Source organism: Ursus americanus, chromosome X (genome assembly GCF_024610735.1).
Source record: "Ursus americanus isolate L20-20 chromosome X, mUrsAme1.1.p, whole genome shotgun sequence".
NCBI classification, from domain to species: Eukaryota; Metazoa; Chordata; class Mammalia; order Carnivora; family Ursidae; genus Ursus; species Ursus americanus.
In genome coordinates, this window is record NC_142164.1 from 25,586,352 (window position 1) to 25,605,770 (window position 19,419).

Below are 19,419 nucleotides of genomic sequence, written 5' to 3' on the forward strand. Positions count from 1 at the left end.
TTTCTGAAATTCCTGAAGTTGAAAAAATTTATAAAAATAAACCTAATCGTGTACATCAAATAAATGAGTATACAGAGAAAGCACTGACAGTAAGAGTGCCAAACACAACATCCTTAGTGAGATGAATTCCAAAGACAAAGAAGAAATACAAAGAAAATTCGGACTTTACTTAATAGTTTTGTTGTTTGTTGTAATACTAATTCTGTTCTTCTGAAGCTATTTTCTTTTTACTGTAGGATAGCAAATAAGTAATCATGTTAATGGTATTAAAAATCAAGAGTTTAAGTGTAAGAGAAAAAAGATAATTATCAAAAAAGCCTTTAATAACACATGCTAAAATCAAACTGAAGGAAGTGCAAATAAAAACCACAATGAGATATCACTATTACTATCAGAATGGCCAAGATAAAAAGTAGTGACAAAACCAAATGACAGCAAAGATGCAAAGAAACTGATTCTCATACACTGCTGGTGGAAATGTAAAATAACACAGCCACACTCTGGTAAAAAGTTTAGAAGTTCTAAAAGCTATACATGCTTGCCACAAAAAAATGATCTTTTTTTAAAAAAATTTTTCTTTATTTTGGGGCACCTGGGTGGCTCAGTCGGTTGAGCATCTGCCTTCAGCTCGGGTCATGATCCCGGGGTCCTAGGATCCATCCCCACACTGGGCTCCCTGATCAGAGGGGAGCCTGCTTCTCCCTCTCCCTCTGCCTGCCACTCCCCCTGCTTGTGTGCTGTCATATGGATAAATAAATTTAAAAAAAATTTTTTTAATATGAGAGAGAGAAAGTACACACTGTGTGAGTGGAAGGAGGGGCAGAGGGAGAGGGAGAAGCAGACTCCCTGCTGAGTGGGGCTCAATACCAGGACCTCGAGATCATGACCTGAGCCAAAGTCAGACGCTTAACTGACTGAGCCGCCCAGGTGCCCCAAGAAATGATCTTTATGTGACCAGACAGAAGTGTTAGCTAAAAGCTATGGTGGTAATCACACTGCAATATATAGATGTATCATCAACACACTGTACACCTTAAACTTAACACAACGTTATACATAAATTGTATTGTTATACATAAAACTATATGCATTTACCACAAGAACCAGCACTTATTCCCTAGCATTTATCCCAGAGAAATGGAAATCTTTGTCCACACAAAAATTTGAATGTAAATGTTCACAGCAGTTTTATTTGTAATGGCCAAAAATAGGAAACGATTTTGTTCTAGGTTGAACTGTGTCCCGTCAAAATTCGTATTTTGAAATCCTAATGCCCCATACCTTGGAATGTGACCTTATTTGGAGTTAGGGTCTTTACAGAAGTTATCAAGTTAAAATGAGGACTTCTGTGTGGGCCCTGATCCTATATGACTGGTGTCTTTATAAAAAGGGGAAATTTGGGGGCCCCTGGCTGACTCAGTTGGTGGAATATGCAACCCTTGATCTCAGAGTTGTGGGTATGAGCCCCATGTTGGGTGTAGATTACTTAAAAATTTTAAAAATCTTTTTAAAATGGGGGAGGAGGGATTTGGAGAGACATGCACACAGTGAGAATATCATGTGAAGACAGAGGCAGAGACCAAGGTGATACTTTTATAAACCAAGGAACACCAAAGATTGTCAACAAACCACCAGAAGCTTGGCAAGAGACATGGAACAGACTCTCTCCCATAGCCCTCAGAAGGAACCAACCTTGCTGACACCATGATTTGGGATATCTAGCCTCCAGAACTGAAAAACAATAAATTGGTCATTTAAGCCACCCACTTTCGGGTACTTTTTAATGAGAACCCTAGCAAAGTAATACAAACGAATATAAACACTAATTCAAATATCCTTCAATGAAACGATGGTTAGACAAACTGTGGTACATCCATACTGTGGAATATGACTCAGCAATATAAAGGAATTAACTGATGGAATACAACAACTTGGATGGATCTCAAGACAATTATGTGGAGAGTGAAGAAAAGCTAATCTCAACAGGTTATATAGTGTATGATTTCCATTTATATAAGAGCCTCCAAAATGAAACAATTATGGAGAACAAATTAGTGGTTGCCAGGGATTAGAGACTGAATTGAGGAAGGTGACGGAAGGGGATGAATATAACTATAAACAAGCAGTACAAGGAATCTTTGTGATGATAGAACAGTTCTATATCTTGGTGGTGGTCGTTACACCCATCCACACCTGTGATAAAACCGGACAGAATCTGGGGTGCCTTCGTGGCTCAGATGGTTAAGCATCTGCCTTCAGCTCAGGTCATGATCTCCAGGTCCTGGGATCAGGCCCAAGTCAGGCTCCCTGCTCAGCAAGAAGTCTGCTTCTCCCTCTCCTTCTTCCTCTCCCCTCTGCTCTGTGCTGTCTGTCTCTCTCTAAAATGAATAAAATCGGGGCGCCTGGGTGGCACAGCAGTTAAGCGTCTGCCTTCGGCTCAGGGCGTGATCCCGGCGTTCTGGGATCGAGCCCCACATCAGGCTCCTCCGCTATGAGCCTGCTTCTTCCTCTCCCACTCCCCCTGCTTGTGTTCCCTCTCTCGCTGGCTGTCTCTATCTCTGTCGAATAAATAAATAAAATCTTTAAAAAAATAAAATAAAATAAAATGAATAAAAACTTTTTAAAAAATTGGACAGAATCATAAACACAAACAGTCACACAAATTAATGCACATATAACTAAAAATCTAAATAAACTCTGTGGATTACACTAATGCCAATTTCTCGGTCATGATATTGTACTATAGTTATCCAAGATGCTTTCACTGGTTGAAATTCAATGAAGAATACACAGAAGCTTCTCTCCTGTTTTGGCAACTTATGAATCTAGTATTATACCAAAATAAAACTTTAAAATGTCTAATCAGGGGCACCTGAGTGGCTCAGTTGGTTAAGCGTCTGCCTTTGGCTCAGGTCACAATCCCAGGGTCCTGGGATCCAGCCCCGCATCAGACTCCCTGCTCAGCAGGGAGCCTGCTTCTCCCTCTCCCTCTGCTACTCCCCCTGCTTGTGCTCTCTCTCTCTGTCAAATAAATAAAATGTTTTCAAACAAAATAAAAAATGTCTAATCAAATTCCTAGCAAGGTTTGGGGCACCTGGGTGGCTCTGTCGGTTGAGCATCCAACTCTTGGTTTCAGCTCGGGTCATGATGTTAGGGTCATGGGGTGGAGCCCCTTGTCAGGCTCCATGCTCAGCACAGAGTCCACTTGAGATTCTTTCCCTCTCCCTCTCCCAGCCTGTGCCTACACATTCTCTCTCAAATTAATAAATAAATAAAATCTTTTTTTAAAAATCCTAGCAAGGTTTTTTTTTTCTCTTCAAAATCAACAAACTGATTCTGAGGTGAAAAGGCCAAGGAATTACAACTGCCAAGCAATTTTGAAACAGAACAAATTTTTAGAACCCAAACTATACACTATATCACAGCTTAATATAAAGCTATAGTAATCAAGACAGTACAAATGGTGATCAAGACAAACCAAGAGAACTAGAAACCTGAAGTAGACCCACATACACATGGTCACTCGGTTTTCGACAAATGTGCCAAGGCATTTCAATGAAGAAACACAGTCCTTTTCAACGGGCTGGATACCCATGTGCCAAAAAAGGTTACTTAATCCATACCTCATAACAAATGCAAAAATTAACTCAAAATGAATGCTAGACTCAATGTAAAAACCTAAAAGTATAAAACTTCTACGTGGCTTTTCTTGTGATCACTATAAGTTAAAAAACAATCCAAACATCCTTCAACTGGTGAACAGATAAGCAAATTACATTACACCCATACAATGGAATACTACCCAATAATAAAAAGGAACAAACTTCTGATACACATGACTCAGCTGAATCTCAAATGCATTATGCTAAGTGAAAGGAGCCAGGCTCAATAAACTACTTATTGTAGGATTCCATTTACAATACAGTCTAGAAAAGGCAAAAAAAAAAAAAAAAAAAAAAACCTACAGACATAAAACAGATCAGTGCTTGCCAGGGGCTCAGGCTGGGAAGAAAGACTGACTACACCAAGGATTATTGGGGAGATTTGGGGGTGGAGGTACTGGAACTGTAATATACCTTGATTGTGAAGATGTTTATAAAACTATATACATATGCCAAAACTCACAGAACTGTACACTAAAAAGAGTGAACTGGACTTTACGTAAATTACATCTTAATAAAAAAATTTAGGGGCGCCTGGGTGGCGCAGTCATTAAGTGTCTGCCTTTGGCTCAAGGCGTGATCCCAGCGTTCTGGGATCGAGCCCCACATCAGGCTCCTCTGCTGAAAGCCTGCTTCTTCCTCTCCCACTCCCCCTGCTTGTGTTCCCTCTCTCGTTGGCTGTCTCTCTGTCAAATAAATAAAATCTTTAAAAAAAATGCTTTAAAAAAATTTAAATCTGTGCCTATCAGTGCTGTCCCCACTACCACTCCACTCAAAATGCTAATTAATTTCTCCAACATCAACACTGGAACCCCAAAACTATGCTTTAGCCACTTGAACAATAGTTAATTCAACATTGCTCTGGTCATTTTAATCAACACATAACTGTACCTCATACCAATGGACACAATTAAAGATTTTATCTCAAGGCCATAAGCATTTGTAATCTTAACAGATAATACCAAAATTGGCCTCCCTAGACAAAGGTTATATCAATCTGTACTTCCACCAGCAACCAATGTGTGGGTCTGTTTCTGCACATTCACTAACAGCACTGTCAACAGACTTCTGAATTTTGGGGGCGCCTAGTGGTACAGTCAGTTAAGTGTCCCACTCTTGGTTTCAGCTTATATGGTGAGCTCAGCATCATGAGACAGACCCCTGTGTTGGTTCCTCAGCTAATCAGTCAGCACAGTCTGCTTGTCCCTCTCCCCCACCCCTGCCCCTACTCCACCACGTGCACACACACCCTCTATCTTTCTCAAATAATAAATTTGTTTTTAAAGATTAAAAAAAAAAGACTTTCAAATTTTTGCTACTGTGAAAAATTCAGGGTACAGGAGAATCTCCTTAAATGAGGTTCCACTTCACAAACTTAGAAATCAAAACAATTTCAATAAATCCTGTTACTCAAAATTGATAAACCAAAAGGTTTGGATAATGCAGTATTCATCATTATCTGAACTCTGACTAATGAAAATCAGGAACCAAATAGGTCTGGCTAAAAAGGGGTACTTGTAGTTTTAATTTGCACTTCTCTAATTTTCTTATGTTCATTTAAGAGCCATTCTTTTTTTTTAAGATTTTATTTATTTATTTGACAGAGACAGCCAGTGAGAGAGGGAACACAAGCAGGGGGAGTGGGAGAGGAAGAAGCAGGCTCCCAGCAGAGGAGCCTGATGTGGGGCCGATCCCAGAACGCCGGGATCACGCCCTGAGCTGAAGGCAGACGCTTAACGACTGAGCCACCCAGGTGCCCCTAAGAGCCATTCTTACTGTATTTTCCATAAACCCTCTATTCATATCATCTGCCCATTTTCCAAACAGGTTGATGATCTCTTTCCTGCCAACTTCAAAAAGCTCTTTAAGTGTTAGGATAGTCTTTCAAGCTTGATAAAACAGATTCTCTCCACTGCTTCCACAAAGACAGATCACATCCTGCTAAAATGGCGTCCTTGTGCGATAGAACAGTTGTTACATACAGCCCCTATCATCTCTCCTAGTCTGACTAAACCTTGTCCACCAAGGCTTTATCTTCTGGTCTGCTCACCTCTTTATCTGCTCCCATTGCCACATACAAAGGATATTATCTTTTGCACTTGAGATTTGAGATCAGCCATCTCCTCTTGAGATAGCTCATTACTCTCCATGATTCTCTGATGCACTACCTACCCCCCTTACATATTTTTTATAATCTGCACATTTTCTCTCTCTCCAATATGCTTTTTAAAAAGTTCACAAAGGGTTTTCTGTTCACCTCATTTCTGTATCATACCCAAAAAGACAAATGCCCCTACATCATGGTAAAACCAGAAGTCTTATCAAAATACTTAAGTAATGTCATAAAATGGTTTCTACAACACATCATCAACTTCCACTGAACACTGATGAACACTGAATTTTTTTAAAGGTTAAGAGTTTTGCCCAAGGTCACACAGGTAGTGGAGGCAAAAATCTGGGCTTGAACCTGTCTTCTGCATATTTGCTTCACAAATAGATGGGTATCTTGTTAGGCTAATCCACATACCATCTCTTTAGAACATAAATGAGATTATGCTCTTAAAGTCTTCTGAATCAGCCCACTTCAAATATAAGAGGTGTTGGGTTTCCTTCCTCTGTATTTAAATATCTAAAACGATTACACAGAAAAAACCCTGAAATATCTTACATACCTTGTTCAATACATGCACTAAAAACACTGTTTCCTTACAACTGTGTACACAAAATGATCTCTAGCAAAATCTTGAGCAGCAGAAAATCCCCAACAGCTGCATTTTACCATCAATCTCATTATAAAGCGAACAGGCATTTGCTGCCTTTAATTGTGCTTTTCTGAGGGGGAGCAGTAGCTCCACCATAATACCTGCAGTTGATCACTTAAAAAATAAAGAATGGAAAAGTCTACGTGTAAAACCGTGGTTCACTTAAATTGAACTGCATAAGAATCATATAAAATGCTTATTTTTTAAAAGATTTTATTTATGTATATGTGAGAGAGAGAGAGAGAGCACAAGCGGGGGAGCGGCAGGCAGAGGGAGAAGCAGGTTCCCCACTGAGCAAGGAGCCTGACGCGGGACTCATCCCAGAGCTGAAGGCAGATGCCAACTGAGCCACCCAGGTGTCTCTAAAACGCTTATTAAAATGCAATGTCACAGGACCCACACCTAGGGCTTCTTCAGTAATCTGTATAAAAGGCTCAGATATCTGTATTATTCATAAATCCCTTACATGGGTGGGTCCATACCACATTTTAAGAAAAGCTGCTGTAAGCCATAGAATCTGCAACCTCTGATACACAGAATGACCCAGTGTTAGAGGCAAAGAAGGCATGAGTAGCTGGGAAGAGAAGCGAACACACTTCCCCTTCCCAGCCTTGGGCCACTTAATCATCTGAACCTTATTCACTCAAATACCAGAAACCCACAGCTCAATGCATTTCCCCAAAATGTCCTTAAGAAGCTTCCCAGAGTCTAAGCCACCAGTGGTCACGATACCATTCTTCTTTCCACAAAAAGGAAATGGGTCTTTTCTAGAAGGTATTGCCCAAGTTTAGGTTAACTAAGATTGCAAATCTCCAGGAACTTTATTCCATATGGACTTCCAATTTGCCACTGGAATCTTCTTCCTCTTTCCAATTTTTACACTCTACAGAAACACCAGGAGCTGCTACGTTCTAGAAAGTATGAATAACCCAAGACAAAAGTTTGCTTAACTGAAAACAAGTATCAGATAAAGTTTATTTTTTAAACTGTGAGTTTAAGAAAAATACAAGATAACCTCTTTTAGCACTTGTCATATTTTAACACCACCAAGCCACTTCCCAATCCTGAGGCGATTCTGCAACAACCAAAAACTAACATTCTTATTAATGAAATTGAACCTATGGCTCCAATTGCAATTCTTGTCTCATTATTCCACAAAAGGTATGGTTTCTCCAGCCTGTAGCTGTAACTACCCCCTTCTCCTCAAACGAAGAACCGTTCTTTAAAGCCCAATAAAAACCCTAGCTTCTAACATCAGTTCCTGGTATCCTCTCAATCTAGCTATTCCTCCCACCCTATCCCCAAATCTATTGCCTAACTACCCTTTTCTGTTTACCTAGCATTTATTTCATCCTTTAAACAACAAGTTATTCTAATAATGATAATAATTACTCCTGTTCTATGACATTCTCTAGACTCCACCCCTTAATGAATCGCTCCTTACAAGTGCAATACACTTACAGTTAAGTGCACAAAATAAAGGATTTCAATTCAAATACTAAGCACCCCTATACCAGCACTGTGATATACCTGATAAAAATAACACGCACAATTTTCAAAATGTAAAAAAAGGATGAAGATGAATAAAACATGAACTCCATTTAATGACCACAATGCTGACGTCTTTAGGAAAGGTACTAATGTCTGCAACTTATTCTGAAACGCAAAAAAAAAAAAAAAGTCAACAACGATGGATAGAAGGGAACAACGGCTAGATGGATGGATATTTGACAAAGCAAGTATAGCAAAATGTTAAAGATAGACTCTAGGTGATGGATATGCGGGTGGTCACTGTACAATTACATATGTTGTGAATTTTTCATAATAAAATATTGGGGGAAATGAATAAAACACAGTCACCCTCCTCAAATTAGCTCACAGTACAGTGAAGGTGTCACACAAGCAATTACACAACTGAGTACAGTGAAAGTACACTGGCATTATTAAATATGCATAGGAAGCCCCAGGGCACAGAGCAGTGGCTCTTAACTGAGAAAGAGGAGCTTAGATATGGTTTCCATGTGACCCCAATCTAAATCTGGAAAGACATATACAGTTATGCTGGCAAGTGGGTACAGGAATATTCCAGGCATTAGAAAGCTCAAGCAAAGGAACATGTAGGCATCACACAGCGTGGTATGTTAAGAGAACTAAGAGCAGTTGGATGCTACTACAACATATGAGCAAGAGGGAGAGAGGGAGTAGGTTGGTTGGTTTGGAATGCCCTGATAAACTTCTACTGAATCTCAATCACTACTCACCCCTTCTAAGCAAAACTCCCTTTAGTCTCTCAGAAAATCACTACCTCCTTCTATTCCTTGTACTTTACATAAGTTTCCATCATCACAATAATGATCCAGTATTTTAATGCTTTTGTTTCCTTAGCTATGTTCTGTATTAAGACTGTGGACTCTTTGAGGACAAAAACTGCATCTTTTTTTTTTTTAAAGATTTTATTTATTTATTTGACAGAGATAGAGACAGCCAGCGAGAGAGGGAACACAAGCAGCGGGAGTGGGAGAGGAAGAAGCAGGCTCACAGCGGAGGAGCCCGATGTGGGGCTTGATCCCACAACGCTGGGATCACGCCCTGAGCCGAAGGCAGACGCTTAACCGCTGTGCCACCCAGGCGCCCCAAAAACTGCATCTTATACACATCACTCTGAACAGACACCATCCTAATACATATATAAAGTTTTTTGACATAAAGTATGCCCTAAATCACTTCCCCATGAACTTCCCACACAACAGAAATTGTCTAGGCTAACTTAGTATAAAAAATAATATAATACCATTTTTTCTGGAAGAAAAAACACTAAATTACATGTATTTCCAGAAAAAAATCTACATTTTTAAGAGCTATGGGGGATAATTAGATTCATAAATATGAAGTATTTGCTGCTAAAAAATGTGCTGGCATTTAAAATGTAGGACAGTGTCATCAAGTGGAAAGAACAAATTACAGACCAATACATATAAGCTTTTTAAAAAAATTCTATAAAGATTTATTTATTTGAGAGAGAGTGTGAGAGAGTGCTTGTGCACATTCATGAGAATGGGGGAGGGACAGAGGGAGAGGTTCATCTCAAGCAGACTTCCCACTGGGTATGGGCCCTATGAAGCAGGGCTCAATCTCACAACCCTGAGATCATGACCTAAGCAGAAATCAAAAGTTGGACGTTTAACCAACTAAGCCACCCAGGCACACCTAAGCTTTTTTTTTTTAAGAGTTTATTTTTAAGTAATCTCTACACCCAATGTGGGGCTCGAACTCACAACCCTGAGATCAAGAGTCGCATGCTCCACCAGTTGAGCCAGCCAGGCATCCCACACACCAATACATATAAATATGATACAATTTGTTTATGCTTGCAAAATTTCTAGAAAGATACAAAGAAACTATTAGCAGTGGTTACTTCTGAAACTGGGAAAGGAGGGATTGGAATTTTTCACATTACACCCCTTCTGTACTGAATTTTTATCAAGGGCAGAGATCATTATTTTTATACAAGTAATAATACAGTTATGCCTTCTTTCAAAGTAGTTTGCTCTAAACATTTTTTAAATCCTCTGAAGACATGAAAACCATGCTATAGAACCTGTAAGTCTTCCAGACAATGTTTGTGTAAAATACGTAAGAAAGGTGAACATTCCAAAGAATACAGAGAACTCTCAATGGTTTCACTTGCAGACATGTTCCCTGAATATCAGTTTAAAACAAATCAGAATGCCTGGGTGGCTAAGTCGGCTGAGCACCCAACTCTTGATTTTGGCTGAGGTCATGACCTCCTGGGCTGTGGGATCTAGCCCTGCTCCACACTCAGCAGGGAGTCAGTCAGCTTGGAGATTCTCTCCCTCGACCCTTTCCCTCTCCACCCACCAACACGCGCATGCGGCACATTAGCAGTCTCTCCCTCTCAAATGGGTAAATCAACTTTAAAAAAAATTTTTTTAAAAACAAATCAGACGGAGGAGTGTGTACAAGAGCGCGCGCGCGCACACACGCACACACACGCGCGCGCGCGCGCACACACACACACACACACACACACGGTGGCGACGGTGGGGGATATCAATTTAACAATACCCTTAACTGGAACACAACTCGGAACAACTGAAAAAGTATAAGTATCCTGGTAAGTTTTCATACCACCAAAACCATCATATTATTTACACAGGCAAATTCTAACAAGCTTATTTTAAAATCAGTATATAAATGAGAAATACAAGAATCAATGGTGCACTGTGTCTTGTAGTACTCACAGATGAATGGAAAAGGAGAAGGAATCAAAACTACACCTCAACCAGTCTTTTTTATGGAAGCAATGAAACAGAAAAGAACACAAATACCATAAAATATATCAACCATAAAATGTATGAAGTAATTTGAAAGGCAGAGGGCAGTAAAGTATTTGCTTTGCTGATTGACAAGCTACACAAAAAGCAATGGGCATAGAAGATTACAGTAGGTGGTTTCCCTCATAATATTGCATTGGGACATATATCTGGGGCTTAAAGCATGCTTCTTTCATGGCACCAAGAAGTTGAAGATTCTCAAATTCATTAAGGGAAAAAATGGTTATATAATATAGGTCTACTTATTGTGGCTATAATTTTCAAGAACAAGAAGAGTACTAAAATTCCACGGTAAAATGCTATAGGTTGACTGACAATGTGTGCTGAGAGTCCATTGGAAGAATAAAGTAAAAAGGCAGTAATTGAGAATATTAAAGTCCCCTCAAAGTATAAGATACAAAATACTGGACCATGTCATCTAGGTCAAACCCCCTGAATATTTTAAGGGCAATGCTCTTCAAGGCACACTAAACAGGAAGCTTATGACCTTGGTTTCCACAAAATTACACACAAAACCTTTAAGAAACTCAGAACAATCACAAAGCATCTATTACCCAAATAAATCACTTATTTTCATTTTTCTTCCCATGCTTTGTCTATATATGTGTGCCTGAATGCCTAAGTGTAAATTTTTTCAAAAATATAAACACATAACTAGGGGCGCCTGGATGGGTCAGTCGGTTGAGCATCCAACTCTTGATTTCAGCTCAGGTCATGATCTCAGGGTCGTGGGATCGACCCCCGAGTTGGGAGAATCTGCTTCTCTCCCTCTGCCCCTCCCCCTGCTCACCTGCTCGCTCTCTCTAAACTCTAAAATAAATAAGTATCTTTAAAACTATAAACACAGAATGGATAATAGTGCATAATTTTTCATTGGTATATGCATTTCTACCATTTCTGTAATATTCATAATAAAAACTCCTAAGGGTTTCATGAAATTCCACCAGAGATGATGTACCATAACCTACTTATTTGTTGTTAGACATTAAAACTGACCCCAATATTTAACTAACACTGCTTCCTGTACATAGATTTTATGTTGAATTATTCCCGATTTCCTCATTATTAGATCCAAGTAGATCAACGTTTATTTTAGGGCTCTTGATTAGAGATAAGGTACATTTCTACAATTTTTGGATATTTGTAAAATGGGAAATATGCACCTATTCTTTGCATGGTTACTGCCTAAGGACTTAAAATGACACCTGTCAAGCACTTCACTTAGTGTCTGGCACTTAGTAAAACTCAGTAAGTGGTAGTAATATTATTAAAACCTTCAAGTCCACTAACATTTAAGATCAGAATAGTTGTTTGTATCAATTTGCATGAATGCTAAGTAACATAAAATCTTTGGTCATATTTGCTACAAATGCTTTCTCCTATTTTTAAGTTTTATTTATTTAAGTAATCTCTATACCCAACGTGGGGCTTGACCCCACAACCCCAAGATCAAGCACCACATGTTCTCCCAACTGAACCAGCCAGGAGCCCCAAAATTTGTTTTCATCTTAGTTGTTCCTTTCTGTATTGCAAAAAGTGAGTTTCATAGGTGACATTTTATAAAATAATATTAACATTATTGAGCACATTCCATGTGTCAGAAAATTTAACATATTACACTATCTTTAATTATTTTAAGGTAGGTAATATCCTGCCCATTTTACAGATGGGAAAACAAAGAAGTTAGGTAATTTCCACAAGGTAACACAGTTGAGAAAAGGAGGTATAAGATTCCAACCTAAATTTGCGTGGCTCTAAGGCTTATGTTCTTTCCACTATCCTAAGATGCCTCAAAATACATACAAATTATTTCGGGAAGCTATTCACCATTACAAGTAAACACATGAACCAGAAAACTACTAAGAAACCCAAATACCGGGGCACCCGGGTGGCTCAGTCCTTAAGCGTCTGCCTTCGGCTCAGGTCATGATCCCAGAGTCCTGGGATTGAGATCCCTGCTGGGGGGGTGCACTTCTCCCTCTCCATGGTCTGCTGCTCCCCCTACTTGTGTTCTCTGTGTCAAATAAATAAATAAAATCTTAAAAAAAAAAAAAAACCCAAATACCTTTGTTACCAGCCAGGCAATTCATTCAGTAGCATATACATTTCCAAGATCAAAGACCTAGAAGATTAGAAACCGTATGGAACCAATCTGAGAAGAGCTAGATTACAATCCTAGCGCATTAGCACTGTAATGTTAAATTACTTCATAACTTAGATATATGAGATTAAGAGTCCTTAAAACTTCTTTCTGATCTAAAATTCTACATTTCTAAGGAACACAGAACCAAGAAACAAAGATGCATGTTCTAGAGTTTATTTTACCAAATTTAGTTGTGTGACCTTGAACACCTCCGAAAGGCTAACTCCTTTGTAAAACTGCCTAAATACCACAAGACTGCCATCCCCCTAAAAGATTATTATGAGGACAAAGTGAAAGTGCTATGTGAACTCTACAATGCACTAAAACTATGGTGGAATCCTCACTACTGTTACACTTGATTAACACACATAATGAGCAGCACATTTGGAATTTAATATTAGGTAGTATGTTCAACACTGGAAACTACAGTGCAAGCAAACTTACTTCCCCTCCCCCAATCCTCCTATAAGATGGTGGCAAAAAAGCAATATAGTTTCTAAGTACTCTTTTCTCACCAGCTTCAGGTTTCTTTTCTGCAACTTGCAAAAGAAACTAAGTTTGGAAATACACCAAATCAGATGCTTAAGAGAAAAAGCTTGTCTTAACTTGTGAAGATAAAAATGATCAGAAAAAAATAGGCTAATAGTCATAACTCAGATAATGAGCTCAGACATAGTCACATATAGCACAAGATTTATTTAATGAACTTTTTGCAGACTGGTATCTTCTTTAGCCTTACCTCTAATTTTTTGTATTCTATAGTAATATTGACAAGCCCCTCAGATCTCAAAACTTCTTCCACTTCTCAAAACGATTTAAATAAAAGCAAAAAACCCTGAGTGATTTCTAAAAGTTCAGAAGTTTAGGGGCGCCTGGGTGGTTCAGTCATTAAGCGTCTGCCTTCCACTCAGGTCACGATCCCAGTGTCCTCCCCAGTGTCCTCGGATCTAGTCCCACATCTGGCTCCTGGCTCAGCAGGGAGCCTGCATTTCCCTCTCCCACTCCCCCAGCTTGTGTTCCCTCTCTCGCTCTGTCAAATACATACATAAAACCTTTAAAAATAAAAAATAAAAGTTCAGAAGTTTAGTTCATTCACAACTAAAACTGAATTTATTCCTAAATAATTCATTAGTGTCCAGAAAAATTACTATTATTTTTTTTAAGTAGGCTCCACACACAATGTGGGGCTCAAACTCACGACCCTGAGATCAAGCGTCTCATGCTCTACCAACTGAGCCAGACAGACACCCCAAATATCCAGATAAACTACTAAATAAGTCATTCATTCAACAAATATTTGAGTACCTACTAGGCACCAGGCACTGTCAGAGCCACCAAGGTTACGGCACTAAACCACAAAGCCCCTGCTCCCATGGTGCTTAAATTCTAGCAGGGGAAAGAGAGACCAGAAAGAAAGAAAATACCAAGCAGTGGTAAAAGCTACTATGAAAATAAAACAAGGTGATTGTGTTAAGAGGGGAGCAGGGCTCCATTCACTACATTTAAACATACTGTAACATGTACATGTATGATCATTTTAACTAAAGCTATAAATACAATTTATGCTCCTAACTAAAGTAAATCAATCTATAGAATGTTTGAAAATTAAATATTCTATATTTCCACATGCCCCACCTTCTCCCCCCAGACCTTAAAACTGTTTCACTACAAAGCTGCTAGTGCAGGGGTGCCTGGCTGGCTCAGTCAGTAGAGCATGCAACTCTTGATCTCAGGGGTCCTGGGTTCAAGCCCCATATTGGGCATAGTGTTTACTTTAAAAAAAAAAAAGTTGGGGCACCTGGGTGGCTCAGTCAGTTAAGCGTCTGCCTTTGGCTCAGGTCATAATCCCAGGGTCCTGGGATTGAGCCCCATGTCGGGCTCTCTGCACTTAGCGCAGAGTCTGCCTCAGATTCTCTTTCCCTTTCCCTCTTTTATCCCTCCCCCCACTTGCACTCTCTAAATAAATAAATAAATTCTTTTTTTTAAGATTTTATTTATTTATTCGACAGAGATAGAGACAGCCAGCGAGAGAGGGAACACAAGCAGGGGGAGTGGGAGAGGAAGAAGCAGGCTCTTAGCAGAGGAGCCTGATATGTGGGGCTCGATCCCAGAACACTGGGATCACGCCCTGAGCCGAAGGCAGACGCTTAACCGCTGTGCCACCCAGGCGCTCCTCTTTTTTTTTTAAAGTTACCAGTGCATCTTTAATTACTTGAAAGTTAGATAGTCCAGAACATTCTCAGAAATCCTAAAGAAAGAAGAGTATCTTCTTCCATTGGTTTCACAATGCCTTGGCACTGACAAAATCTCAATAGGGAATCTATGGACTTTCTTCCTCTAGTAGTCTCTGGACTACCACCTGACATAACTATAAATGCAATCATGTAATTATTTTTTTAATCATGTAATTTTTTAAAAAAGAATGTCTAACAGCCAATTTTACTTTATCTACCCCCCTGCTCATAACTAAAAATAAGCATTACTATCAAGAAACAGGCTGAACTACTAAAAATTTAATTTCACTGTAGGTTTCATTGCTAAAAAGATCACATTGCAGTAAGAAAAAAAATCTGGGCTTTTCCCCCTGGTTCTCATACTGTTTATAAAATACTTCAAAACATCTCATCTACAAACTGTCCACTGAATGCAACTTAGCACTGGGCTAGACAAGAGGATGGATAGATTATTGCAGGTTTCCTAAGTAACTGCTACTTGTATATTGAAATGAACTAAAAACACAAAGTGAACAGACATTACAAAATAATGCACAGATCCAATTTAAAATAATTAGATACATCTACTTAATACTAAAAACCATCACTACCAGTAATTAACCAGAAAACTATTATATACTCATAATTAAAAGGCCCTCAGGTTAAACTTAAGTGTTGTCTGTCACACTCAAAATACCTTGCTCAAAAATAAGAGGAAATGTTCCTTCTAGCTAATAAAGAAACACAAATTAAAAGCATCTGCGATATCACTGGCAAAACTGCTTAAAATAACATCTCCAAAGCAGGGATAATGTAGTTACCGTACATCACAGCTACGGTGGCACTGTTAGGTGGGTACAAGCCTACTGGAAAACATTCAATCTTCAGTTACTTAGAGATTTAAAAAGTTCATACTGATTGACAGCATTATCCCACTGCTGGACATAATTAGGAAAAAAAAAAAACCCACAAAACTACTCATAGAAGCAGCGCCTCCAATCTAAAACAGAGGGGGAAGAGACACACAAATGTACAAGAAAATTATTAGGTAGTTTATGGCATGGCACAAAAAAAGGCAAAAGGTCATTATGTTGTACACCTAAAACAAATGTAATATTGTATGTCAACTATAACTCAAGTAATTTTTTTAAAAAGATAAAAGTATGGGGGCGCCTGGGTGGCTCAGTCGTTAAGCATCTGCCTTCAGCTCAGGGCATGATCCCAGAGTCCTGGAATCGAGCCCCCACATCAGGCGCCTCCGCTGGGAGCCTGCTTCTTCCTCTCCCATTCCCCCTGCCTGTGTTCCCTCTCTCACTGGATGTTTCTCTCTCTGTCAAATAAATTTTAAAAAATCTTTAAAAAAAAAAAAAAGATAAAAATATGTATAGGGGCACCTCGGTGGCTCAGTCGTTAAGCATCTGCCTTTGGCTCAGGTCATGATCCCAGCATCCTGGGATCTAGCCCCGCATTAGGCTCCCTGCTCCGCTGGGAGCCTGCTTCTTCCTCTCCCACTCCCCCTGCCTGTGTTCCCTCTCTCACTGGCTGTCTCTCTCTGTGTGTCAAATAAATAAATAAAATCTTGGAAAAAAAACATGTACAGATAAATTGGCTCTGAGGCCCAATTCCAATGTGTTTTTCTTCCCAAAGAGCACCAAGTAATTCTCCAGTCACCAGATGAGTGTCCTACAATTCAACTCAATTCTGACACTATCTACCTCGAGATAGTATCAGATTCCACAGGTTAAGGGTTCAGTCCAACAAGACTGCCCTCACCACCACCACCTTCTGCCACCAGTTGCAAACCCAGGTTACCTGTGCTTCTGACAATGGGCTACAGATTGGAGACTGCCATGACTGCCTCCCTGGACTTCAGAGGACAGTTCCAAGTTCAGGTTATCACCTGTAGTTCCTAACTGGCTATAAATCAGATGCTCCTAAGACCCTCTTCTCAGGTTCAATTAATTTGCTAGAGCAGCTCACAGAACTCAGAGAAGCTTTTTACTTACTAGAATACCAGTTTATTATAAAAGCATATAATTCCCAGAACAGCTAGATGGAAGAGGCACATAAAGCAAGGTACAGAGAAAGGACACAAGGTTTCCCTGCCCACTCGGAGCTCACCACTCCCCCAATCTCCAGGTGTTCACCAACCTGAAAGCTCTCAGAACTCTGTTCTTTTGTGTCTTTATGGAGGCCTTATTACAGAGACTTGATGGATTAAATCATTGGCCACTGGTGACTGGATCCCATCTCCAGCCCCTCCTCCCACTCCTCACAGGGTTGGCACCACTGGCAACCAACCAGCCCCATCCTCAAGTGCTTTCCAAAAGCAACCTCGTTAACGTAGTTAAAGACACCTTAATCTCTCTCAACACTTAGGAAATTCAAAGGGTTTTAGGAGCTTTGTGCCAGGAATGGGATCAAAGACCAAATATATGTACTTGTTATAAATCACAGTATCACAATAGCCCTACCTCACATCGTGGTCAAAAATAAATTCTAGGCATTAACTTTTTAAATGTGAAAAAAAGCAGAAAAGATTTCCATGCAGTGGTGTAGGGAGTGGGGTGCTGCAGGGGATTATACTGGAATATGGGAAAGCATCTGCTGTTTTGTATTCGTCTAACAATATATACATTACAACCATATAAATCATACACAAGGCACTCTGTACTTGCCCTTTTTAACATTTAACATACTTAACTGTAACTGCTTATTTAATATTTTTTATCACCAGCAGACTAAATTCTTTGAGGGCAGGGAACGGGTTCATTGCTTTATCTCCAGTGCTTAGTACAGTGCCTGCCACATACTAGACACTCAAATATCTGTGGAGCAATTATACTTCTGGGTATTCCACAAAAGAATTGAAAGCAGGGACTCAAAAAGATATTTGCACACCCACATTCATAGCAGCATTCTTCACAATAGCCAAAAGGTGGAAGCAACCCAAATGTCCATCATGGATGGATGAACAAAATGTGTTATATATATACAACAGAATATTATTCAGCCATGGAAGGAAATTCTGGCACATCCTACAAAATAGATGAACCTTGAAAACATTATGTCAAGTGAAATAAGTCAGTCACAAAAGGAAATATATTCTATGCTTCCTCTTTTATGAGGTACCTAGAATAGTCAAATACATAGACACAAAGGAGAACACTGGTTTATCAGGGACTGTTCGAGGGCAGAGGTGAGATAGGAAGTTGTTTAATGGGTACAGAGTTTCATTATAGGATGATGAAACAATGCTGGAGACGGATGGTGGTAATGTTTGCACAAGGAATAATGCCACTGAACTGTACACTCAAAATGGTAAAATTTTACGTTTACCAAAATTTAAAAAATAAATATTTTTGGAATGAAGAAAGCATTAGAATTATGGGTAGTTTTCCAGATGGGTAACAATAATTTCTCTTTGTAATATTATCCCAAGTAGCAGGAAAGTGAGAAAATTTTATAAGATACTCATGTCTGGTATTATTTCTACCCAAGATAACTTTCCCACAAAACTTGAAGAAAACTGAAGTGGTTACCTACACACTTTATTTCACATAGAAGTACAGAGGGAAGAAAGAAAAAAAGGTTTTCCTTTTCAAAATAGACTCCAACAAATCCAATCATAATAATCATAGCTGCTTTGCAGAGGACATCAAATTGCAATGTACTAATACCACACACATATTTAAATACAATTGGTTCTTTGATTATCCACAGTAACATAAACGTTTCATACAAAATAATTCCAATGAATTTTTAGTTGACTTTTTAGAAAGTAGTAAGTCAGGTATGTCCTCCCTTCTTGTCCTAGACTCCTTCCCAGCTTAGTCTTATTCTTGGTAACTTGGGACCCGGTGTGCAAGAACCCAACTCCCAAGAGATGCCACAAAGAAAACAATCTACATAAGGATAATCACTGATTACAACAACTTTAAAGATAATTTCAACTCGACATAATCGGAACTAGTTTTTATATTGTGTACAATTTAAAAGCATCTCCCAAAGGAGAGAACTTGCCATCTGGATTATTTTCAAATGTAGACACTTATGGATTTTATTCTACATTTTCCTAGATTTTCTCCTATCTCCCTGACCACTCTCTATCAACGGTCCTACTTCTTCCTCTTGTCCAACAATGAGTTTTCACCCTTGACCCTCTGATCCTTTTTACAAGTTTGCGCCTCTAAAAGCCAAGGTACTCTACGCACAGGAATCCCTAACATATATCTCCTGCTCCTCTATCTGTTGAACTCCAGTTGCATAATATCAGCTTAAGGT

General features: G+C 39.2%; 1 protein-coding gene across 10 annotated transcripts in view; it reads right to left on the minus strand.

The window, feature by feature from the left end:
- Positions 1-19,419, minus strand: part of STAG2 (STAG2 cohesin complex component) — a 131,232-nt gene that overhangs the window by 91,426 nt on the left and 20,387 nt on the right. The gene's annotated exons all lie outside the window — the stretch shown is intronic.